Consider the following 25947-nt stretch of genomic DNA (forward strand, 5'->3'; position numbering starts at 1 on the left):
TGTATGACTTCAAGAGTATAATGTCCCAAAATAGGAAAAATGAAACTATATTGTTTATGGATACAAACATAGTAAGTAAAGGCAAAGCAAGTAGACGGTTATCACATAAGGCAGAAAACTAGTTACCTTGAGGGTGGACTGTGGGGTTGTGATTGGGGAGGACCACAGGAATGGTTTCTGGGGTACTAGCAATACACTATTTCTTGACTTGGGTGGTTAATTATTCCAGTATTGGCTCTATAATTATTAAATCACATATATGTGTTTAATGCACTTTTCTTTATGAATGTTACATTTAACAATAAAAGAAGGGGAAAAGGCATTCAAAGGGAAGAGACCATTTAAAAAATGGGTGAGGCAGGAAAAACTTCATAGAGATGCTGATACAGAAGCTGCAGGAAAGGAAGTTTAAATCTGTTTAATGAAAAGAACTAGTAGATTCGAATATTTGAAAATAGAGTCGTTAAAGAATTTTTTAAGTATATTATTCCGTCAGTGAGGTAAATTTTTATATTACTGATTTTATAAAATTCAATAAAATGTTCTCTAAATTAATAACTTCATCTCCTTGCCAACTCAATAAATATAGATTTGTAAAATAATCTATTTTATTACTGCGTTGGGAATAAGCAAAAATTTGATGATTATTAAATATGCTTTAAGTATAGATCAGGCTATTTTCTGTGTTGGGTAGGTTTTAGGTGCCAAATTGCAAATGGGAAAATCATTCCTGGGACTGGATCTTTTCAGCAAATAGTTACCCATCAGCTAACATTTTGTGACCCAGCACATCTTCCTCTCTCCTTCCCCAGAAATTAGACAGAAATTATTTTCCTTCTCAACCCAGAATCCTCACTTTAATCCATAAGAAACAAATGGTTTTCCAAAATACCTACTTCTTTAGCTTAAGTTTTTAGGTGATCAAAGCACACCTATTATATTTCTCAGTTTTGTTTTGCTGAATCATTCTTAGGGGCATTATCCTGAAGTAGAGATCACTTTTCCTTTTGACTCCTGTATCTTTAGAATGATGCCTTGATTATTTCCAAAGTTAATAATTACCTCATTATTCTAAAGGTGGGAAGGATGAGCCATATCATTCTCTTTCCACCCTTCCCCAGTCTGCACTGTCTCTAACTCAAGAAAATCATAGGTTGACCAAGAAGCTGTTTGTCTCCCCAAATTCAGGAACCAATACATCTTCCATCCAAAAGCGAGTTTTCATAAATTCACTATTAAGTTCCTTATTTTGGGTAGAAGAGGAAGGCTCATGGGCACATCTGTTTGAATGTAGAAAGGCACTTAGAAATGTATTTAGAAAAATACCACTTTTAGCAGTCAATTCCAGAAAACATGATACCCTGTGACTTTGCTTCTCCTCACCTCTCATTTTCAGTTTCTTTACTCTGAATCCTTCTGCCCAAGAACAACAAAAATATCACCTGTATTTTGTACCCCTTCTTTACCATAAAGATTTCTTACACTAGTCTACATCCAATGTCAGTAACTTTCCCCAGAAGACTCCTTGACTTGGCTCCCTTCTCTCCAGGCAGAATTGTATCTCCCTCTCTGTGTCCCCACAGCGCCTCATACTAGCCTCTTTTATAATCCCTTCTCAACAGACGGCACTTACTTAACATATTTTTGTGGCTCCCACTGCTCTTTGAGGGAGAGGCCATGTTATATTCACCTCTGAATCTACACCTAACACAGTAACTGATACTCGGTAAATACACTATTGAAACTGAACTCTCTCCTCAATTTTTCACCATCTTAAAATAATCTCCTGGCAAAAGTAAAAGCTAAGAGCAGACCTACTAAATATAAGGTCCTTTGTTCGAAATCTAAGGGAGGGACACCTGGGTGGCTCAGTCAGTTAAGCGTCTGCCTTCAGCTCAGGTCATGATCCCAGGACCCTGGGATCAAGCCCCACGCTGGGCTCTCTGCTCAGCAGGGAGTCTGCTTCTCCCTCTCCTTCTGCCCCTCCCCCCACTTGTTCTCACTCTATCTCAGATAAATAAATAAAATCTTTTAAAAACAATCTAAGGCCATGACCTCATGGAGACTTACAATCAAAACTGACACTAAATAAAATACAAAGTAAAGGATGAAAAGTGTTACAAATGCTGAAATAGAATAATAAGCAAAATATATGAGAATGCAGAAGAGAAAAATCTTTCCAATTAATGAACAGAGGAGGATGGGGAAGGAAGTCTCCAGGCAGACTGTGAAATTCCATAAATGACCCTCCAGACTTCAATCCTCGATTATCCAGGTTTGAATTGCTTAGAACTATTTTTTATTCCCCACCTCATCTCACTCAGTCAATTGAAAACTCCCAAACACTCCATTTTTTATTATGGACCTAAATCCATTATCTCCTTTGTAACTGCCCTCCTACTGCCTCATCCATTACTCCTGACATGAAATGAACAACCATAATAACCTCTTAGCTAATCTCTTTCTTCTTTCTTTTCTTTATCAGTGTATCTTACACATTCAGGATTAATCTCAATGTGAAATTCTAATCCCATCACTTCTCTGCACAAAAGCCTTTGATGAGTCTCACTAACTACCAAATTAATGTCCAGTTCCTCAGATCCAAGGCATAGCACAATGTAGCTATGACCAACAATTTAAGCTTCATTTCCAACTATCTTCTTACTTTGACTCCATGTTTTGGCCAAAAGGCTGTTCAACATTCCCCAACAAGCTCTGCATCTTTCTCCCTTATTCCTCCTTTCTCTTTCCCTATCTGCTTTGGCTTCCCTGCTTATCTCTGCCAGTTAAAACCCTGGCCAACTTGTGGAAATGGCTCAAATGGCTTTTCATCATCAAATGATGAAGCCTCCCTGTTGCCTATTTTCCCTGCAAAGTAACATGATCTCTCCCACCCTGAATCATTCTATGAATTGTGTGGTGTTTTCATTGACCCTTTGAATGCAGACTCATAGAACTAGGAAGGGCCCCCCACACTCTACAAAATATACCCCTTCCCAAGTGCTACATGTCCATTAGGTTGGGAATTACTTTAACAAAGAATAAAATTCTTATTTGAGAACAAAGCAGCACCTTATTTCCCTCAAGAATCCCTGAAGTACCTGGCACAGGCCTAAAGAGTTTTCCATTCAATATCTGAAATGGATATGAACTCAGAAACACACTCTCGTGGCCAGGTAAACACATGAACTAACATAAAACTAACATAAAACTTTCACATTATTGTTTTAGAGAAGAAATGTAAGTCTCCCCAGGAGTATAGGACTTGGTATTATTCACCTTTCTTCCCTCACAGTGCCCTATGCCAAGTTAGCTGTGAAAAGCATCTGCTTAGGGAAAGTACATAGACTAATACTAAGACTTTAAAGATAAATTAGGTTGGCAGATAAGAATTCCCTGACTCTTGGAATGCTCTGAAAATCAAAGCCTAGTCAAGATGAAATGTTGCCCTGACAAGCAGCAGCTAAGTGCAGGATGCTGAGCTGGAAACAGGGAGGCTAAGGACTCCAGGCCTTGGCAGTTCTGCTGCTGAGAACTCTAGGTCAAGGTGGCTCTGTTATTGTCAACCACATCTTGTCAGGCACAAGAAGTCAGAAACAAACAGAAATGGGAGAACCTTGGACCCCCTTCAAACCAATGTTCCTTCAATATTTGTTCACTGTTTTTCTAGTGGAAGTAAGTAAAGAAGTAATTTTCTACTAATAAAAACTATACACATAAGCAGATTTAATTACTAATCCATCTCAAATGCCTAAAAAAGAGTCAACTTCTGAAAAAAAGAATGATTAAAGTAGTTCCTCACTTGCCTGTGTTTACATCCTTGTAATTTTCCAAACTCAACACATTCCAAGAAGCATATTAAAAATATGGAATTCAGATAACATAATAAATCATTCATTCCCAAAAAAATAGAAGCATGGTTTGCATTATTAAGTTTCAAAATTTCAGCTGACACTGTATGTCAAGGATGAATGCACTTGCCTTGTTGCAGGATAATCAGTGGAGCTATTCCTTCTTCTCCTAGTTAAAGTGTGATGCAAATTTCCACTGGGTAATATTGTCAGTGTCAGTGGGAGTGGAAATACATTCATCCACTTTATTCTGGTGATGTTTAGCACCCTGATCTCTTATACACTAGGGCTCTAGAAAAGTGCCCAGCTGGCCTGCCCTATTAGTGGGGCTCCTAAGCAGGTATGAGTTACATTGTATGCGTGCACCGAAGTCTCTCTCCCTTCCTTAGCTAATTGCCAATCTCTCTATAAAGTGAAAATTTTGTTTCTTCTTAAAGCAATTTCAATCATCAATGGACAAGTTGGTTTGGGGGAGGCTCCACCTATCCTATGCTCACTCTACTGATGCACAGAATAAACCCAATGTGACTGACAACTCTTTTTTTTATATATGTACATCTGTTCACATATGTATATCACTGATCAAAGAAAATCTGTATATGATAGAAGTTACTTGCCAGGACTTCCTGTTCTAGATGCTAGATAGACTCGAAAGCAATCACTGTAAATTACAGAATGTCACAAAGGTGTGAGCCAGACCTAGTACAACCCTCTCATTTCAGAGATAAAAAGATCAGGTTCCAGAAGGAGGAAGGCACAGTTATCAGATGATACCATGGATTAGTGGTCGAGTTGATCTCAGGGCCTCAGTAGTCCATGTTCTCACCAGCAGTACTGACCTGGTCAAAAAATCATAGGTGGACCAGAAAACTGTCTTAACAGCATAAATTAAGGGGCCTATTCATCTCACATCTACAGACTGACGCCTAAAAGCCCCTGTATAATTTCTGAGTGAGAACAGATAGGGAAAGCGGTGGCCCTATAAATATATGGGTGCATACATTTTAGATTCTTACTTGAGATTAGACTTTGAAAACAGGCAGAGAATGCAGCATGAGGACTCTCGAGACTGAGGACCTAGAATGAATACCATCAAACGTATAAGAAGCTCAGGGGGGAAAAATAGTTGGCAAGCACTGGAAATGGGTTTCACTTACCCCAAAATAAAGGATGGAGAAGACAGCTCTATATGTCCATGTAGATACCAGCTGGAGAAGCAGCCAAAGAGGACTGTAAGAGGTTTGGGGGAGAAATTGTTTTTAGAAATGATATGAGTTTATAAAATTTTACAAATTGGGTAGTTAAGGAAAGTTCTAGAACAGGAGCCTATGTGGCAATTTCAGTGAACAATATTTACCGGCTAGCCTAAAGTCAGAGGTACAACAACAGAGCAAAAAAGGAGAAGAAAGGGAAAATGGAAGATCAGAGACAACAGTATTTATAGTTGAGAGAAAGGTGCTGACTGCCTTTCTTGTCCTCATCTGGCCTTTCCTGGCCACCCCACTACTTCTGTCCTAGTGCTGACCCCCCTTGCCAACATGAACTGATGCAACTGCTGCTTCCTAGGCAGTACCCTTGCCTCCACAACATCTATGTTAGCCTAACACTAATGCCAGGAGGCACTCAGACCCTGAGTGCTCCTGTGACTTCCTCCTTGCTCGCTCCTCCTCTTGAATTCACCTAAGTCCTACTTACTGTTCAAAGACCTAGATGCTGTCTCATCCAGAAAGCTTTCTCTGATCCCCCAATCCGTCACAGAAGTCCCTCCTCTGTGCTCATACAGTGCATAGGTTTACTAACATCTACAAGCATACCCAACACACTAACTGCAAACCATGATTCACTTGTCTGTCTTCCCAATTAGACTGAGAACAACTTGAGGGCGGGAACTTATTCTTTTCCTCAGTATCCCCCATACTTACCACAGGGCATCACTCATAATAGGGACTCACTAAATGTTTCCCGAATGAAAGAATATTCCTAAATGTTAGGTCTGACGAGGTAACTTACCTATTTGCAAATTTTCCAGGGCCTACAATATAATGAATGTCCAAATTCCTTTTCCTACTGTAGTATTCAAACTTCTCCACAGTGGGAGTCCAGGCTGTCTTTCACAAATCAGGTAGCCTAGATAAGCATATGTTTCCTTAATAAGTGAACCCCTGTACTTCACATAAATTATCTGAATATTCAGCCCAACCAGTGGGGAAACCCCCCTGCAAAGGCATTTCCGCCACATATGAGCCAGAATGATGAATGATTGTCCACCAACAAAGGCCAAAATAAGCTGGCCAACAAACACATTGGTGTGGCCTTCAAACACATTGATGAAACAGGGACATAATACTTAAGGAAATCATAATGCTCCTTTCACAGCAATGCACCTGAGTCATTTGCCAGCATCTGTTGTCTTATGCAGAGCCCAGTAGGCATAAACAAAATTCAGGTTGTCTAAGTGCCCCTATGTGAGTTTCAGCAGAAGAGTGTCTGATAGCAAGAGAACCTTCTCCCCTCCACTTCAGCCATCCCCACAGATATTTTATCATTGTGTTATAACATATGATTCTATGCTTATACTGGGAGATTAAAATTTTGGGGTAACCTAGAGAAAGTTCATCTGTCTGGTCCCAGGGAACAGTTACATGTGGAGATTAGGAATGATGTTAAGTTTTCAGAGTATGATTTAGAGCTTCTCAAATAAAAAACAGGGGCCAAGAAAGGCCCCGAATGACCAGCCAGGGTGCTGCTGACATACATGTATAGGCTGACTATAGCAAGCAAAGAATCCATTTTCCAAAGGCCTCACTCAGGAGAGGCTGGAAGCTAGAGCTGAACCTGTACCCATCTCCATTCTTGACCCTGACCTTAACAGATTGAAACTCAAATGTACTCACTTTTTTTGTAGCATGGTCTCTAGAGTCACACCTAGACTCTGCACAAGTTGTTGACTTACCTTGCTTCTCGGCCAGATCCAATCTTTCTCATCTGTAAAGACCCATTTATGATGCCAACTCCCTGAATCTTTCTTTATTCCCCAGGCAATCTTGATTGCTTTCATCTCTCAAACCCCTGATGAACATCTGTTTAGTGCTCGTGTCATTCTGCCCTGCAGTACAGTCTTCTGTTTATATCTGCCCCCTTCTGGACTGTGAGTTCCCTGAGAGCAGACAACAATTCCATTTCGTCTCTTTGCTCTGCTGCTTCCTAAAGAATAAGGCCTGGTTAAGAGTGAGGACTCCCTCCCCAACAGGCATACACCATCCTAGCCAGGAGCAATGTTCTGATAATCCATTTCCTGGATGAACAACATTCATGAAAAAAAAATTAACAGAGGAGAAAATACTCTTCTTATTTGAGGCCAATGTGGCCACTCTCTCTCTCAAGAGTTCTGGAAGTATTTATAATGCAGACGTGATAGTAAATGGTCATTCCAACACTATGACAATCATGGCTTCTAGCCTTCCATATATACCTCTTCTCAATAGCATCAGAGAGTTAGCCTAGACATTGCCCCTCTCATAAAGATAGAAAACAGAACTGTTTTTCTATACTTAGTCCAGTTGGATCAAAGTATTTAAATGAACATCCAGCCATAACTAAAGAGAGACCGAGGATGTATTGGCAGGAACATGGTGTCTAGGGACAAGGACCTATGATTTGGCTTTACCACTTAACAGCCTCTTAATTTTGGCATCCAAGTGGCATCCACCATTTGTAATTTTCTTGTAATGAATCTTTCGCAATCCTGGGTCAGTAGAAAGTTAGTGACTACTTTCTAGCTGTCTTTTCTTTTCTTTACTAATAAATGTAATAAATGCAATTGATTTTCTCTGTGTATAACCCTAGTCTTATTCTGTTTTTATATGTTGTACTCTCCTTATTAATTTCTGCACAGTATATAATTTAAGTTTTTATTCTCTGGCCTAGTGCTACCTGAGAAAGTTGGTTTTGTTTTGGTATAGTTTGTCATTCTTAGGGACCAGAAATTTTTGTTAATTTTTTGTTCTTATTTCTAGTTTTACTTCATGGCCAGAGGGTTGGACTTAAATAACTTACGCACTTAACCATTTATGAGCTTTTGATTGCTAAAATTATTCCTTATACAATGTTGGGGTATAGGAGATACACAGTCTCTCTTTCTGGATCGTTGGAATCTTTTAATTAGTGAGTAAAAAACAATGCTCATAACCCACCACAATAGATAGGAAGATACCACAAATGTCTCTTAATCCAACCTAACTTTACTTGAGCCATTTTGCTTTGATTGGTAGACTGCAAATTTGTTAAAGTTAGAAGCATAGTCTCTACAGAATAAAATGGCCAGAGTCATACAAAAGAAATATCTGGCAGCAAAATTTATTCAGCAGTGAAAATGCTAGCTAGACACTCTATAAATATTTCTATCATTTAAGACTTTTAAACATCCTTAAGAAAGAATGCCAACAATATCACATGTTGATTTGACTGCAACATATTCACATTCTTTTGTTTGTGAAACACCAAGATAAGTTGTGTTTTGGGATTTTGTGGGGTTTTTTTTGCAGTATTGTTGCCTCCTTACCTTTCCTGTTCCTTTTCCAGTAGATTTACTTTCTCCCTTTCGTATCTTTTCTTTTTTTTTTTTTTTTTAAAGATTTTATTTATTTATCCGACAGAGATAGAGACAGCCAGTGAGAGAGGGAACACAGGCAGGCGGAGTGGGAGAGGAAGAAGCAGGCTCCCAGTGGAGGAGCCTGATGTGGGGCTCGATCCCACAATGCCGGGATCACGCCCTGAGCCGGAGGCAGACACTTAACCGCTGTGCCACCCAGGCGCCCCTCCCTTTCGTATCTTATTTGGTGCTGGCACCCTGTCCTGTACTCTGCCTTTTTCAAATAACATTTCTGAAGCAGCATTTCTCCAAACCCAGCAGCTTCCAAACAGGCTCATCTAAGCATGTATTTATTCGAGCCACCTTTCATCTGAGCAGTTCAGGCTGTCTCAAAGACATTAACTCATGGCTCTTCTGGGACGCACTCAGTAAGTCATAATTATATCCAGTCTGAACAGAGGAATGTTCAGAATGCCGAACAGGAAACTTACCCAAGAAACTAAATGAACTTGGATTGAAATTCAGAGTCTCTTATTCACAGCCTAAGCTCTCCATATTAGACAATCAAATGTTCGTTATTATGGCTTGAAGTTATCTTTCCCTTTACATTTAGAATCATGAGTTTTTGAGTTGGCAAAAATTGTAAGCCCTACCATTTGTTCTCTTAGCCCCCCCCCCCCCCCCCGCCAAAAAAAAAAGATTCAGAAGAGGCAAGAGATGTGGCCAAGTAACAAGTGCTTGAAGCAGAGTAGGACCAGAACCCTGGTCTCCTGACTCTGGTCTAGGATCTCTCTGCTATTGCTTATAATTTGCTTCATGCACCAATGTTCTTTCTTTTCATCTTTTTTAACCATCTCCCTCCTTTCCTCTCTTCCTCCCCTCTCTAGTACCTGTGAAACTGTTTCATACGAAAATTTGTTTCTTTTATCTTGCACCTACAACATATAACACAACATAAATTCAAACTAAATTATGTGAAAAGGCCATCTTAAATTACTGAAAAGATGTAATAGAATCTCTTCAAAGAAATCCAATTTTGTTTTGCATAGACCTTATAGGTAATTCAAAGTAGGCTATTAAAGTGCTGTTAAAAGATACCTGCTTTGAAGTTAGGTGCTAGAGGTGACCACATTTTAATCATAAACCATGGATAAGGCTAAGGCATTGCTAATAATGTCACTATTCACAGGCGCAGTAATGATGTACATCTGTGCATCAGTTTATAGTTGACTAAACGCTTTCAGACCTACTAATCCCTTTGATTCTCAAACTCCCTTATCAAGAGAGGAAAAGGCATCCTTAATTTCATTTTACATACAAAGAAACTAAAAATCCCTAAGGTTAAATGATTTACTAAAGACCAGCAACCAGGAAGGAAGGACCAGAGATCTGCTGTCCCCCACACCCTCATCTTTTCAACAGCCCCATACTTCGGTTCCAGCCCCTCTCACAGTCCACTGGGCATAAGTTTCTCTACCAAGACTGTGCTCCTTGTGCACAGGGCCTGGGCTGTACTTACCCCTGTACTGTCTGCAAGTCTGCACAGAGATATTGCTCAATAAATATTCCTTGAATTAAATGTAATTGCACTGAATAATTGCATTAAATTGTACCTGGTATAAGGTTATCAGTCTTAATTCAAGTTATCTTTAATTGTTATGTGTCACAGAAATAAACAGATCTCTTTGTTGATTACATTGTGATAAACTCTCATCAGATCTTTAATTGTGGCCATTTCTAAGTCTTTTGTTACTGTTACTGTTTTACTCTGATGCTTTTGCAAAAATGCTTCATCTACAAGAAGATTCATGGAAAGGAAGGATCTGTACTCTAGAATGCAGGTCTCTGATAACTTTCAGATCATACCACTGAATCAGGTATGAATCACAGAATCCTAATGGAGAAACTGATGACTTTGTAAAGTTTCTTAAAAATCAATATCAGCAAGAATTAATTACATGGGACTAGATGAATTAAGGAGGATGATTATAATTTTTATGACTATTTGTTTGAAATATTGCTGGTTCTTTAATATTCTGTTTTTCCAGATTTAAAGAAATGTTTTCTCTTTTCTTTTAATCTACTTATTATTTAGAGCAAGATGAAACATTTATATTTTTCTCCCTACCTGAGATTTCCAGAATGCAGAAACTCTCAGTGAGTATTCTTATATTTTCATGGCGATATAGTTACTTACATAAGAACATGTTCTCCTTGTTAACAGGACACAATTGGAAACATTTGTTATATTACCAAGGCTTTGCCTGGAATGTCATGTTTGAGAGAGACATTCAGAGACTCAGACGTGACCAGGCAACTTTAAGGAACTAACATTGACTTTATGGAGCCAATAAAGCCCTTTGGAAAAATTGCCCTGGTATTTTCCTTACAGAGTTCCCAGCAGCCTTACCAGTTGAGTATGAGGGCAGTAGGTACGAGAACCTCAGGATATTTTGGTGCCCTCAAGGAGAGACGAATTAAATCTATAGGTACTGCAGGTAAAGTCTAATGGCAAGTCATTGGATTGGCTTCTTAACATAGAGAGGTTTTTAGAAGTTCAAACAGATTCCTTATAGAAAGTTCCAGCAAAACAGACTAAAATTCTATATGGTTAATTGCTATTCTTGCTGCACTTACATAATCAGCTCAAATTTATTGAAATGACTTAATTTGTAATAAATTAGTCTTATTATGGTCATCTTTGATAGAAATAGGTGTGATTATAGAGAGAAAAATTATGTTTCAGTAGAAACTATAATACACATTTGTAGATAATAGATTCTAGTTCTGTCAATTGTCTTTAAGGTTTTGTTTTCTACCAGTAAACTAAACTAGTTTCCTTCAATATCTGGCTACAGCTCTCCAAACTAATGTTTCCAATTTTTCTTCCAACCTTCTGACTTAGAAGCATTAAGAACTAAAACTGCCCTTTTCTCAAACCCATACAAACTAAATTTAGACAACTTGATATAAACTTCAGAGAAATGACCACAACAGTTTATGAGTAGATAATCTTTGTGCCTGTTGCTGTGTGGGCCACTCAGAAAGATCACCAAAGACATTTAAACGCAAACCAGGAAAATCTGTTTGGATTGCCACTGCCTGCCCTCATTCTATCTAAGGATGCTTTGAGCCTGACATCTAGATGTCTTCTGGACTGGTTACCCTCAGAGCGCAGAAACTGTTTTCTAATTTGCTCTAATCATTAACCATGTTTTTCTTTTGTTTCCATAGAAATGCCTCATTAAATACCTGATTTCTTGAGCAATATAAACCTAACTTTGAGAGTCCAGCAGTATCACCACCACTTAAGATGAAACACAACTGTTAAACTAAACTGACTTATTTCCAAGGCTAAGAGATTAATTCAGTGAAATAATGGAGCAGCTGACCAGCACAACTTTGAATATGTGAAACTTCCAAAGAAGTTTCAGAGGAGGGAACTCATGGGGTTTAGGGCAAGCCACCCCAGAATGTGCCACTTTGGCATATAGATTATTTTGAGCTGAAGACAATCAAGGCCCAACAAACTCAAGAAGAACTTTTCTTTACCTCTCCTTTAACTGCCTAAAACAATTTAGATAGGAAGCCTATACCTGAAAGAGAGCTATCACCAAAGATAACTTTTTTTTTAACATCAAAAAGACTTCTCCCCATGGCACAGCTAACATTCATCAAGCATTAGCTCTTCCCATCTTTCTGTGGATTGTCTTCCTCCCCATTGAAGTCCCCAAACTGTACCCCCTTCTCCTTGCTCAAGAGGGCATATTCACTGCATTTGCCTGACCACTGGCGAGCCTCTCACATCCTCATGGGGCTCCCATTTGTATGTAATTAAATTTGTTTTTCTCCTGTTGTCTCACATCAACTTTATTAGTTCAGACAAAGAACCTGGAAGGGCAGAATTAAAGTTTTCCTCCCCTGCATACCAAAATCTCTCTGCCTGTCCTTTGAACTAATACTGCCTCATTTGCACGAGGTTCCTGAATTACTGGGGCTAATGATTAAAGCTCTTCCTGCAGTGCCAACCTCCTCAGGGAAGAAACCTCCTTAGCTCTAGGTCTGCAGGTGGCCTAGTAGGTCTCATCCTCTGACCTCTGCCTCCAGGCTTATCTCCTCCAGGAAGCCCTCTCCACATACTCTTCCTCCTCCTGACTCCTTCCCATTTCAGGAACACCCCATGCTGGGTACTGAGCACTTGCAGCTTTAGTTAAAACCTACTCTGCCTTTCTCCTCAAATGGAAAGTCACAAGGACCAATTTTAATTCCTTTGTCTCTTTCCAGCATTGTCCAGAGCAGCATCTCCTGCATAGTAGGTTCCTAATAAACATGGACAAATAACAAGATGCTGAAGTGATTCTACTAGTCTTGCCCCAGCACTCACACCTGCTCAGGCCATCCAGGGTGTGCCTTCTAGGAGGCTAAAGACACAACCCAACACAAATGGCCAAGGCACCTCCTCTGACCTGCTGCTCCTTTCTATTCGTGGAGTAGGAACAATATAGGATCCTATCTCCAGCCACCCTGTGCAATCTCCAAACCACAAGCAGCTATATACACTTTGGACCTGCAACCAGCATAGAGTGAGTCCTCATTTCCACTGTATCAGTGAACAGAGCTCCCTGAAATCCAAATACCCCCTGCCTGGCACCCCCATGTGAATGGCTGGGAGAATGACATGCGCTCACAGTATTCTCAGGTTCTTTAAATGGTTCTACTGCAATGCAGCACTCAGCCCGCTTGCTCTCTAGGAAATGATAGCTCAGCACTCAGTGGTTTGGAAGGAATGGCAGAAGCAGCGTCGTGATGCTCACTGCCTGGGCTCTTAATCATGCAGCACTGACGAAGGTAATCAGAGAGGGAGAAACAGAGACAGAAAAACAGGCGGGAGCGGGGAGAGGAAAAAAGGGTGGGAGACAAAAGAGAGAGAGAAAAAAGGGAGATAGAGAGAGATGAAGGCAGTGAAGGAGAGAAAGGGGGTAAAGAGAGAAGCTTAGCAAAAGACAAAATGGTAAGGCTTGCTGAGAAAATTCTAAGCTAGTTTTACAACAGCTGTTGTCTGGTGGAACCTTGTTCATTTGGTCACTCCCTCACAGGTAGTACTGAAAACACACATCCCATGCAGCTGAGCTGTATCTGAAATCCCAAGAAAAATAAACCCCAAGAAAACAGCTGGAGCTTAGCTGCAAGAAGCCAGTTTATAAACTACTAAAAACCCATCCCTCACCTTTCCCCCATTCCATATCCCAACTCAACCCCTGCTTCAGGATACATTAGTGTCTTCTCCCCCAGAATAAAACTTGTTTTCACAGAAAAGTGTCTATACTTGTTAAGTAAGGTCCTGAGTGACTCACACCTCTCACCCCCACCACCCTAACCCTGAAAAGGCTGATTATGTCAAGCCTGATCCCTTAGCACAAGACAGAATTCTCTAGCCCTTAGGAAACACACTCTCAACCTGAGTTGGTAAGCTAGAGTCTGTCCATGTTTGGGTACTCTCTCCCAACCCTTCGGGTCCTGGGACTGTGGTCCCATCTTCCTGTGATGGGGAAATGAAACTCTTTTCCTGAGGACAACACAACTCCTGGCTATTAACCAGCTTTTTCAAAAATGTGATGTTTTCCCCCATAGTCATTTCTTGGCCATTTAATTTTTTTTCTTTTTCTTTTTTTTTCTTCTTCTAGTTTTGCAGATATTTATTGGGCACATATTGGGCACATATACAAACCTAGTACAGGGAAGTCAGAATAAAAATTCACCGTAAGCCAGAACTAAAACGACAATTTGGGGTGTGCTGAAGCTCATGGGCATGAGAGGCCACTCCTCGCACCCCCAGCCCTTGTTGAAATCCTGCAGTAAAACCTGAGAGCCAAGGAGCAGGACTCTGAGACATTTAATTTCAGCCATAAATGACTTAAGGCAATCACCTCACTCATTTTTAATTTATACTTCAATAACCTGTTATAGCTTTCAGATGAACTGAATATGGCTTACAAAGATGCCTGTGTGAAGGGGAGCAGAGAAAGAAGTCAGCACAGAGCCAGGTCACTGCCTATATTAAGGTCACTCAGTTATTAGAGGAACAGCTGGAAATAAACTGGGAGTGGCAATCTTCACTCTCGGCTCAAAGTAACCATGTCTCACCATCTAACAAGACACTGATGTTTGAGCTGGACCTGCAGGGATGACAGGAGTTCCCTGACAGAAGAGGGAAAGGCAAGGTAGGATGTTCTAGAAGAGGGATCAAGGATTGAGCTCTGCCCTGACAAAGTGAGGATGGAACACAGGTACCTGCATTCTCAGGCCTTGGAAATCCATTGTCATCTTGATCAAAAATTACTGAAACGTCTGTACTTTCCTTTATAGCAAGTCTCATGGTTTAAAATTATGTATTTATAAGAGCTGCTCGCATTGCCCCCCCCCCACTCCATCCTGAAACTACTCCAGAAAGGCAGAAATTTCAACTATTTTGCTCACCATTGTATCCTCAGCACCTAACACAGGCTTTAGTGCTAATGGGGGCTCACTAAATATTTGACAACGAACAAATGAATGAATGAACTATAAACACAGTGAAGCCAGCTTTATCAGAGCACTCCGTGCTGCACATCAATAAGGCATTGTTATTTGTTTGCAATTGAGCTAAATTAGGCATCAATCCATATTAAAAGTACCGTGGACTATGCATGCACACAGTATTAAATTTTATCATGTTTGAAAATAACTATTTTGTGGATTATTTTCCCCTCACCTAGCCCCTTTGTCTCTTCTTTAGAATGAGACCCACTTGGAATATATGTGCATTTTAAAATCTGAGATAAAAGATAGCTTTTTTAAAATGTGTAATAAAATCTCACCAACGTGCACTAAAAGTAATGAGACTGATGATTTAGGAGAATATAGTAAGGATACTGAAGCTCAGTCCTACCTTAAACATGCAAAATTTTAGTCAGTTTATGAATTTGGAAAGAGCAAGCGATCCAAAGAATGTTCTCAGTGCATAACTTAAGAATGCAAGAGAAAAATCTCTCCTTAACCCAAGACAAATCTGTTTTGCAGTGGGCTGGCATGGGGAGAGGGAAGGAAATAAGACTTCCGTAGTATCCCTTCTAGCTCTCTGCCATTTCAGATGTGGCTCAGGGTCTACACCCAGCTCTCCTTACCTGGATCTGGGCCTGAAAGCCAAAAGGGTTTGAACTGAGCTTCCTCACCCCCCACCCCATTCAGTTTACATAATGTGCTATGGAGGCAGTTCCCCCCCCATAGATGTCACTAGCTCCCAGAAAACAACACAACCTCATTCTCAGAGAATTCTACTGCCTACTGAAAGGCTTCTCTATCTCTATATCTCTCAGGAATATAGAAGGATAATTCCATACATCTGTTCTGGTCTTCACTTTTCTGATTCTACCTGATAATCTTAATAGCCTCTCCCAGCAAGGTGGGCCATGCTAATTAACCGAAACCCGAGAAGCCTACCTATCCAAACTGTCCCATTTTGCAGATAAGGAAACTGAGAAAGACCTAGAGAGGTTAATTGACACGCTAAGGTCACCAAAGGAGAATGAGAACATGGGCCCCTGCCCTTAAGCTATTTTCTCCCTTCAATAGCATCTCCTTATTTCCTACCTCTACTGTTTCTTTCCGTTCCCATTGCCATCATCTTACTTTGGTGTTCACATCCTTTCTTCTATTCTCAACACTTTGCCCACATCATTCCCACCACTGCCACCAGCAGGATCCTCTCTATGCTAAATAAAAGTTATTACCACTGAAAAGCCAGCTCAAATCCTTTCCCTTCCGCAAAACTCTCACAACACACTCTGGCCCAAGAATCCTTTCTACCTCTAGCACCTAAAGCATGGCCCCTTCTTCAGCACTTTGCATAAACTTCCTTTGTTTCTTATACTGATACCCTTGGTTAAGGCAAATGTTTTTTCCCACTCAGGGTGAATCTTTCCCAAGAAAAGAGTTTAATTATTGACATCTCTCTACCCCTATTCACTTCATCTCAGGGCAAAGTAGGGAAGAATAAATTCATAATTACAGGCTCAGCTCCTCTCTTTTCTTCTTAGAAATGAGCTCTCCCACAAAGAGAGTTCCTTTCTGTTCCATGGGGAAAGAGGCACTGTGTAGCTAAGAGTGTAAGTCTAATTCTAGACTTTAATGTCAGGCTACCTACTGGGATCTATGCTAAACTGCATGTACTTCAGTCCAGCCTTTATCTCCTAGAAATAAAGGTAATCTATTGCCCTAATATGCATTATATTTGACATATTTCTCAACTGACCCAAACTGAGAGGTAAAGGGAGGAAATCCCTCTGGATACCACAGCATTCTATATGGATATTTAAATCTTAGTTTATCATTTAATTATTGTTTGGTTTGCTTTGTCTCTCCATCTCTAGTATGAACTCCTCAGGGACAAGAACAATGAAGTATAATTTTTCATATTCCCCAGAGCACTCAGTTCAAAGCTTTGCACATAGCAGGTGCTCAATCCATTCTATTCAATGAAATATTTGTTGAAAAACTCTGATACCTTCCAGCAATCAAGTAATTTTCCTTAAAGTGTTTTCACCATAATTCTACCACATATAAAGATCTGTAACCAAGGAAACATCTTTCTCAACCTAGCTAAAACAGATCCTTTCAGTTTCTAAAATCTCCTTCCTTAAGTACTTATCCTCCTCCTCCATCATTTCTCTGATTCTCTCTGGCTGGTAGAAATAAAGAAAAAAAAGCACTAAGGTCTTGCAGAAGGAGATGTGGCACCTAATGCATGGTGGTTCTGATCACTCTTCCCCTCTCTTTTCATTCGCAATCCTAAGAAGACATGCTTACTTTTAAACACAATGACACCTAAAGTTGGTAGAGCTTAAAATTAATATTTTTTGCCAGCAGACCCAATGTATGTATGACAGAGGAGCTTCAGACAGCCCTGTAGATTCCCAGTTGCAACATTTGCTATCTTTTATCTCATCCTCCTCCAGCCCATCCCCCTGTGACTAGACCCTTTTGCTTTTGCCTCTTTCTGTGCCCACTCATCCAAAGCCATACTTCTCTATCACCCAGCCCTAAGTATGACCTTCTGACTGTGATTTTTCTCTGCATTGCTCCCTCTTAGAATTTACCCCCACCTACCCTCCCCAATTCTGTTGGTGACATATTACTATACTTTACCTACTTTTGCCAAGCCAGTTTGGCCCATGTATAGCACCACCAAGTAGCTTCTATTTAAATATTCCTTTATAGACAGTTTAATTGCTGAGCTCCCATCTGACCTGGGGCATTTCCTCTAATTCATCCTCCTTTCCGTCCTCAACAATTCCATTATATCATAACAACCTAAGTCTGCCAAACGTAGTCCAAAATATACCATTGGTAAGATCAGAACACAAAATAGAAAAGAAATCTTTGATATGTGCTGGTCTGACCAAACCCCTTTCCTCTCTTCATTTTATAAAGACACCAAGACACACAGGTTAAGTAGGTCACCAAAGTGAACTAAAGGCAAATTCAAGACTAAATCTCAAGACAACCAATGTAATACTCCAAAAATTTTAAGGAAATAGAAAAATAATATAACAACTGATATCAATTTGCCATTATTGTATAAAAGAGAACTGCCAAAAATGATACAGATGTCTCACAAACTAATGCCTAAAATCCAAAGTATTTGCATGTTGAAGATTGATTTTCAGCAGTTTTTATGAGATGGATATTAAACTGTAACACATAACACAACTGAACTCCTCTCCTGCAAGACCAACAATTCAGTCTTTTAATAGTAGACAATTCCCGTAAGAGAAACTCTAGAAGCCTCCAAGTACTCTAATATTCCATTAGAAATATAAGTAGCAGTTGCAGAGTTTAGAGCAAAAGGACTTCACCATAATATTAAAGGGAGAAATAATCCACAAAATAATATCAAGTCAGTTTAATAAAAGGTATGACTCCAAAGAAAAAAGTCCAAATCCATAAGCTTAAATAAAAATGTAATGTGTTCATAAAAATAAGACAAATCTTGTCTCTACCATAATAAAATCATTTTCACTGATTCAAAGAAAAAGTCTATCATCCTCCAATACAACTTTCCAGACATAGTCTATATTTTGTGATGACAAATGGTGAGATTTATACATTTACCAACACGAGGTAAACCAAAAGATACTCCTAAGATCAAAAATAGATTTACACTAAGAAGACTCCATATTTTTGCTGTTAATTTCCCACCATCAAACCACAAACTGTGCAAATTAGTTCCAAATAATTTATCTCTATGTTTTCATCAATAAATGACACTTGAAATATATGCATACTTATTAAAATTCTCTCCGTAAATTTCACATCGATAGGTAATGTTTCAACTCACATCCATAACACTTTGCTCTATATGCAAGAAAGAGACAGAGACAGAAGGAGAGAGATCTCTTTCAAGTTCAAATACAGCCATCTAATTCCTGAAAACAATTGTATATTGCTCCCTGTAAGCTCTCTTCCTGAAATGGTACGTAATGGCAGCACCGTTGGGAAGTGACTGGAAATTGATGCTTTGTTAACATTTGGGGGAGTGGGTTGGCTGAATCACTTGAAAAGAGTACAGCAATTCGGGGCTCCTGGGTAGCTCAGCTGGTTAAGCATTCTGCCTTCACTCAGGTCATGACCTCGGGGTCCTGGGATCCAACTCCATATTGGGCTCCCTGCTCAGTGGGGTGTCTGCTTCTAACTCTGCCCCCAACCAGCCTGTGTTCTCTCTCTCTCAAATAAACATAAATAAAATCTTAAAAAAAAAAAAAAAAGAAAAAGGAAAAGAAAAGAATACAGGGGCCCCTAGGTGGCTCAGTGCGTTGGGCACCTGCCTTTGGCTCAGGTCATGGTCCCAGGGTTCTGGGATAGCGCCCTGCGTTGGCCTCCCTGCTCAGGTGGGGAGTCTGCTTCTCCCTCTCCCTCTGCCTCTCCTCCTGGCTTGTGCTCTTTCTCTCAAATAAATTTAAAAAATCTTAAAAAAAAAAAAAAAAGAATACAGCAATTCATCTGGCCAATGATTATGCTGCAAAGGATCCCACACATGCTAACAGAGAAACTTCACACAGAAGCCACCCCAACCAATAAGAAATAGTCTCTCACTTGATCCACTCACTGAAGAGGGTAAACATGGGCCTGGGCTCTATATTTTTAAAGTGTACTATTTAAAATCTGCATTTGCATTTGGTTATAAGATTTTGACCTTTTAAGTTACTGCTTCCTCAACAACTATAGGTGGAATGATAATAATGCTTGACACTCTTTTGAGTGCTTTGAATTACATTGATATATTTAGTCCTCATCTAATCCTCAAATGAGAGAACTGAGTCACAAGAAGGCTAAGAAATTTGCCCAGGACAAGTGGCAGAATCCAAATTCCAATCAGGCAGTCTCCCACTCCAGATGTTTTCCCAACAAAATGTGTTCTCTCTTACTCAGTCTTCATATCTGTAAAATAGGGAAAATAACTATTCCACTTTCATTTCTAGGAGGTTGTAAGATTCAAAGAATATAGTGTATTTCTCTTAGAGAAATAAAATAGCACAAGACAAAAAGCAGGTTTATATGTTATCATCAATGAATCAGTATGGAGTATAACACTTTCATGAACTGCTAAATAAAAGTCATTTTAAATTAATAATAATAATAATAGGTAAAAAGGAAATAACACATCGTGACCAGTAATGTTCTAGTAAATACAATCCAAAAAGAAGAAAAATGAAGGCTGAAGATCCAAGTTCTCTCTAGAGATCAGCGCTGATCTGATCATCCATTGACACAGAGTCCTGGACAGAACAAAGTACCAGGAGCCAATAAAAGACCTCACCTCATCTCCCCACCCCCACCTCAAGATGCTTGACTTTGAGTATACCACTTCCTCTCTGTTGTTTCAGCTTCCTCGTATAAAAGCTTTACCAGCCACAGCTCTTTCTTCTGTATCACACTGCCTCGCTGAGTGCTGAGGCTCAATGCCATTGCAAATACTGTACAGGTTTACAATTTTGAGCATCCTCCATCTCCTAAGCCAGGGGCTTGGTTCTGTAGAGTAAAATCTGAACTCTGGAATACAGAGTAAAGAAAAGACAGGGTACTGTTACTATGGATTCGACTTCTTGGATTTCTATCCTATCTGTCGTCCCTAATCCACATGTCCACAACCACAGCCCTAATTCAGGTCCTTTCATGGGTATTCTGCCAAGAATGTAGAAGACTCAAACTGATCTCTTTTCCACTAGTTTCTTTGGACTAAACAAAACCTTCATCTTGCCTCCAGTGATCGTACTAAGAAGTAATTTCATCAGATCAATGCCTGTTCTGAAGTATGATAGCATCAGTATAAGGTGATGATAAAGTTCATTTTGAGCTTGTAGATAAAATGATCTTCTGAAGTAAAACCAGTAAAATGTTTATGTTACAAATGAGACTGATCATCTCCACTAGATTTTAAAGAATAAGACAGAGTAGGATGATCAGGCAGGACTCGTATTTTGAGCAGATTTTGAGGCAAGAATTTGGGTTCAAGAAGTATATTTGAAAGGTGGTCCTAATAAGTGATGTGAGAGATGGACAAGTGACTTATAAATGGGAGAGAGGCCAATAAACGTGCACTACTGAATAGCACAAGGCACAAACCCACTGGGGACTTTCTATTAGAATGTAAAATACATCTCAGAATTGTCCCACTGACAGGCAAGGAAGCCAGAACTTTAATCCACCAACTCCCCATCTTCATTGTCTAGAGTCATTCTTGGGACTTTAATTCTCCAGGACCCCTCATCTAGTGAAGACCAAGCATGCTCTCAGAGAACACTGAATAAAAAAGAAAGTCATAATCTATCAGCAGAAGAAAGAACATCAAGAGAAGAAGGGAGAACGGAGAAAGGAGATCTGCATGGAGGTAGTATGTTCCCAGAGAATAGTATACAAGTATTTGACCAAATATTTAAAAGCAGCAAAATCTTTGATCTTGATAATTTTGGTGAATGTAAAGGTCTTTCCTGCAACAGTTTACCAATAATAACATCATCTATAATCTGTCATCTACTGTGCCAGGGGCTTTGTTTGACACTGAGTACTTGATGTTCATCACTTTCTTATAACAACCCAGCAAATGAAGTAACTAACATTTGGATGAATTCACTGATGTGTCAAAGTCATGCAGCTAGTAATGTCAGCCCTTTACTAGCTCTATGAGTTGAACACATGAGATTTAAACTCTCTCTTTAAGTATGTCCTTTTTCCATGTATTATAGAACATGTCAAGTTTTGACAAATATTTCTTAAGATTATCTAGTTTCCTTCCTCCTAGTTGCCTTCAAGAGATTTATAACATTGTGTTGGGAGAAGAAACTGATATTTAAAAAGCTCTTTCTCAGGGTCCCTGGGTGGTTCAGTCAGTTAAGCATCTGACTCTTGATTTCAGCTCAGATCTTAATCTCAATGTCATGAGTTCAAGCCCCATGGTGGGCTCTACGTTGGGCATGGAGCCTACTTAAATAATAAATAAATAAATAAATAAATAAATAAATAAATAAACTCTTCCTCCTCTATCATCTTTAATCATCATGATGATTCAATAAGATAATAGAGTAAATAGCTAGACAATATAATGGTGACAACCACAGATTATTTTCCCTTGATCCTTTATTCAAATAGAGTTTCGCTGATGTCCACCTTATTTCATGGTTAATACTTCAGCTCATAAGTTTATATTTGGAATAAATATTCTCAACAATGTGTAGAATCCCAATACTGATTCCAACTTGCAGAACCTCATATGGATATTGACCTATCAAGAAAGAACTACTATGATTTGAAAGACCAAATGAAAGCATTGACATTACCCCATCCCTACCAAAATATAACTCAAAAGAAATATTTGATTCCTGGGGGAACCATAAAATGCCACCATAAAATATTGAAAAGACACATGTGTAATGATTCCTAACATATCCCCTATTCAACTCTAGTTTGGCCAGTGCAAAACATAGATGGAATTAGGAAATTGGTAATAATGCCTATTGCAGCTTCTTGCCAGGTTGTTACCTTAGTGGAGTTATCACTACCTAGTTTGCAGTGATTGATAAAACAAATGCATTTTAATCCATTCCCATAAACAAAGAATACTTTCACTTGGTGGGAAACAAAAGTATAACTTTTCTAGATTGTCAACTCCCCAGTTCTGTACCAACACAATTAATTCTGTGTCAACTCCCCAACCTCTCACAATCCTGTTGGACATCATGCTGATTCATTCCATCAAAGACATTATAGTCATGGAACAGAGAGCAGAAAGTTGCTTAGAAAAAAAGTGGTGTTTGGTAGACATCGTTAGATAAAGAGGAAAGATACACCACATGTGTATATTCTACTTTGATCATTTTACCAAGTAATTTGAAAAGCTGATGGCCCTCGATGGGTCTCAGAGCAACAGAAGATACTCAGACTAACCCTGCCCTCAGTGAAAATGGCTCTGATATATGCCCTTATAACTCAGCATCTTTTAACATGTATCAGAGCAGAAGTCCCTTCAAATTTTGGATAATAACCATATACCTTACTCATATAAGTAAGCAATCTGCTTTTGAGAAATAGTTCCCAACTTACCACGCAGCTTGGAAGAAGATTGAACTCACAATCATGAGAACATGAGCCTTCCTCACCCATAAATTGGGGAACATTTCAGCAGGACATTGGATCATCACAGGCACGAAATCAACACCAAGATCAGAGAGGACACCCTTACTCACCACTGAATTACACATAAAAGGACATCTCTTAAATGACATGTTCAATAGATTCCTTTCATTTTCTAGGCTTGTGTTTCATTTTGGTGCCAATTTGTTGCTTAAATAAGAAAGCGTGAAATGTATTGTTCAGTATTCTGGGAAGCTACGGGGTACCCCAACTACGTAATGCTACAGCTCTCCTTCTCTCCAACCTGAGCTTCCTGTCCTGCAATTGTGTTTTCTTTGCAGGTGCATTATCTCTTTAAAATCAGCATCATCTGCTCACAGGAGACGAGAACAATGTTATTAAACACTCTTTGGTGGATTTTTAAAAGCACATGCTTACTTTTTGGAATTAAACAAACACCAAAACTCCATTTCACATCATTATGACAGACTCCTGTGAAGTCCTGTTAAATATGATGCCGCAGAAGCAAGAGTTCATGGTAATTGCTATTTAATGGCATTGAGTTCAGTTCCCTTGCAAAGAACACCCTCTGGAAATTATATCCCAAGCAAGGGGAAATATTTGAACCTGCTACCATGCATAGCTAAATAAGAAAGTAAAGATAAAATTGCTAAATGCCAAGAGCAGCATCCAGAGTTACCTTAATACACTAGTGTCTTAACCATTTTGTTAAGTTTGTTGGTTTTTTAATCTTGAGATGCTTTAATTGTATCCACTGTCTAACACAAAGAGGAGAATGTGACCAGCCTCATAGCCTGAGGATTCCTGATGATGTTATTGTTGACATTACTAATAGCAAATAGCATAATTATTTTTTTAAAATGTAGGATGTACAAGCCTAGGCATGAATCCTGGAAACATCCTAGGTGTGTGATCCTGAGAAAGCTTCTTAATCTCTCCAACCTTCAGAGTTTGCTTATGTTTTAAATGAGATACTGTATGTTAAATGCCTGCTGAAGCACCAGATAGCAGCTAAACTTTCAACAAACACCACCTGTTGTTAGTGTCCTCTATGGTCATTCTGCTGGCAAAGCTGCCTCCAGAGGTATCCTAAAATAGTTCAGCTTAAACTAGGAATAGGAAAATAATGGGAAGAACTGAGATATCATAATGGTGATTAGCATGCACTCTCCCCTGTTTATTTCCCTAGGGAGATCTAGAGCATTCTTTCATAACTGCTGGTCAACCCCACATAATAAAAAGATGGAGCTATGCTGAGGAGGCTTAGAGCCTTCTAAGCAGAAGGAGGAAATCTGAGCTGCTGAAGCTCAGCTGCCTAAATACCAAGCAAGCCAGCTGGTGGGAGAGGAAGAAGTCAGGGGAAGTCAAAGAATAATACATACTGTGAAAATCTGATGTGCGTGTGCAGCCACAGTCTGGAGAACAGTTTCCAGCCTCTTCTGTGCTCATTCTAATCATCTGGTTTGACGAGAAAACCTTTGCCCCAGTGAATTCTATAAAAAGATCCAGGGAATGAATGTTCTACCGTAGCTGTGTAATGACTTTTTCTTTGGAGGCAATGGTCAAAAAACAAAGTCTGGACTAGAATCAAGTCTATTTCCAAAGATAAAACTGAGTGAGCTCCAGAATCCTCCAACTATTTTTCTGGTGGAAAAAATAAAGCAAAGGTATTTTCCATCAGCTCAGGTGGAGAGAGGCAGGCACACTGTTTTGCATTCCCCTATTTGTGGAAGCAATGCTATGTGCTTCATCCTTAAGCCTGTGGTGACCAACATGAACAGCATTTTGCTGCTTCAGAATACCGAGCACTTCTGATGTTCCAGGTACAAAACACTTTAAAGAGATAGGGCAGAATTTGTATCTGAGTGAGCAGTCAAGATACAGTGAGCTTTCCAGGAGACTCTGAAGTAACTGTTTTCTCCTGTCACGTGTCCATACATGTGAATATCGTTTAGGTTCTCAAAGGGCCAGTTACAGACAGGAAGGATTCTGCAGCTCTACCTTCACAAAGGCCTCCAGTTATTCAGATTCTTTCAAATTATTCTTTCCTTAATGAAGACTTTGTTTCCTGACCCAGCCTGCTGATGTCCTTCCGTTCCCCTGCAGTCATTATCTTGATTTTCCGCTCTTTGGCTAGCTGCAGTATTAGTATCAGCAAGTTCTGTGCACTGTAGAGCTCATGAAGGGATTGTCATTTCACCCTGTAGATTTGCTCCTCCTTGCAATACTGACAGCTGACTTAAGTCCTGGTTATGATTAATGACAACTTGGTAGTGGCTTTACATAGCACATTTCATCTCCAGATTACAAAAGGCTCTATAAAAATACTCTCACAGTCCCTCCCAGCAGGATGGAAAGATTTAAGCAGACAAAGAGGTTAAGTTACATGCCCAGTAAAAAGTAATGAAAGAAAAAAATAGAAATCTGGGTTTAAGCCATTGAGTCTATTCGTATGAAGCTAGGATGCCTCCCCATAAAGGAAGAGTCATGAAAGCACATGTGTAGAAGCTCATAGCACAGATGGGGAAATTGCAGTACTGTTGCTTCACAAGCCAGCTCCATACACAAAAGGCAGGGAGAGACCAAAGAGACAGGCCACTCCAGACTGGAATGTGGTGGGTTTAATAAGCAAGGAAACTTATATCCCAGGCTTAACATGGGCACCACAAGATGATATCTCTGCATCCTGCTGCCAGAATCTTAAAAGTTTATGTAGAGGCATTAATGAGGTTCAGGCATATATACCATACAGCTGGTCTCAACAATACATTGATCTCTTAAGACTGCATCCTTGAAAATGGCTCCCACTGTGGGAACAGT

The 25947-nt window shown here is 39.6% G+C and overlaps 1 long non-coding RNA gene across 1 annotated transcript in view; it reads right to left on the bottom strand.

Annotated features, from left to right (window-relative positions):
• Window positions 1-24610, bottom strand: part of LOC103671721 — a 151066-nt gene extending 126456 nt beyond the window's left edge. Inside the window, exon 1 of the long non-coding RNA XR_571037.1 lies at window positions 24510-24610. This is a non-coding gene — a long non-coding RNA (uncharacterized LOC103671721). The remainder of the gene's footprint in view (window positions 1-24509) is intronic.
• Between the last annotated feature and the right edge of the window lie 1337 nt (window positions 24611-25947).

Source organism: Ursus maritimus, unplaced genomic scaffold (assembly GCF_017311325.1).
Source record: "Ursus maritimus isolate PB19 unplaced genomic scaffold, ASM1731132v1 scaffold_6, whole genome shotgun sequence".
In the NCBI taxonomy this organism is placed as follows: Eukaryota; Metazoa; Chordata; class Mammalia; order Carnivora; family Ursidae; genus Ursus; species Ursus maritimus.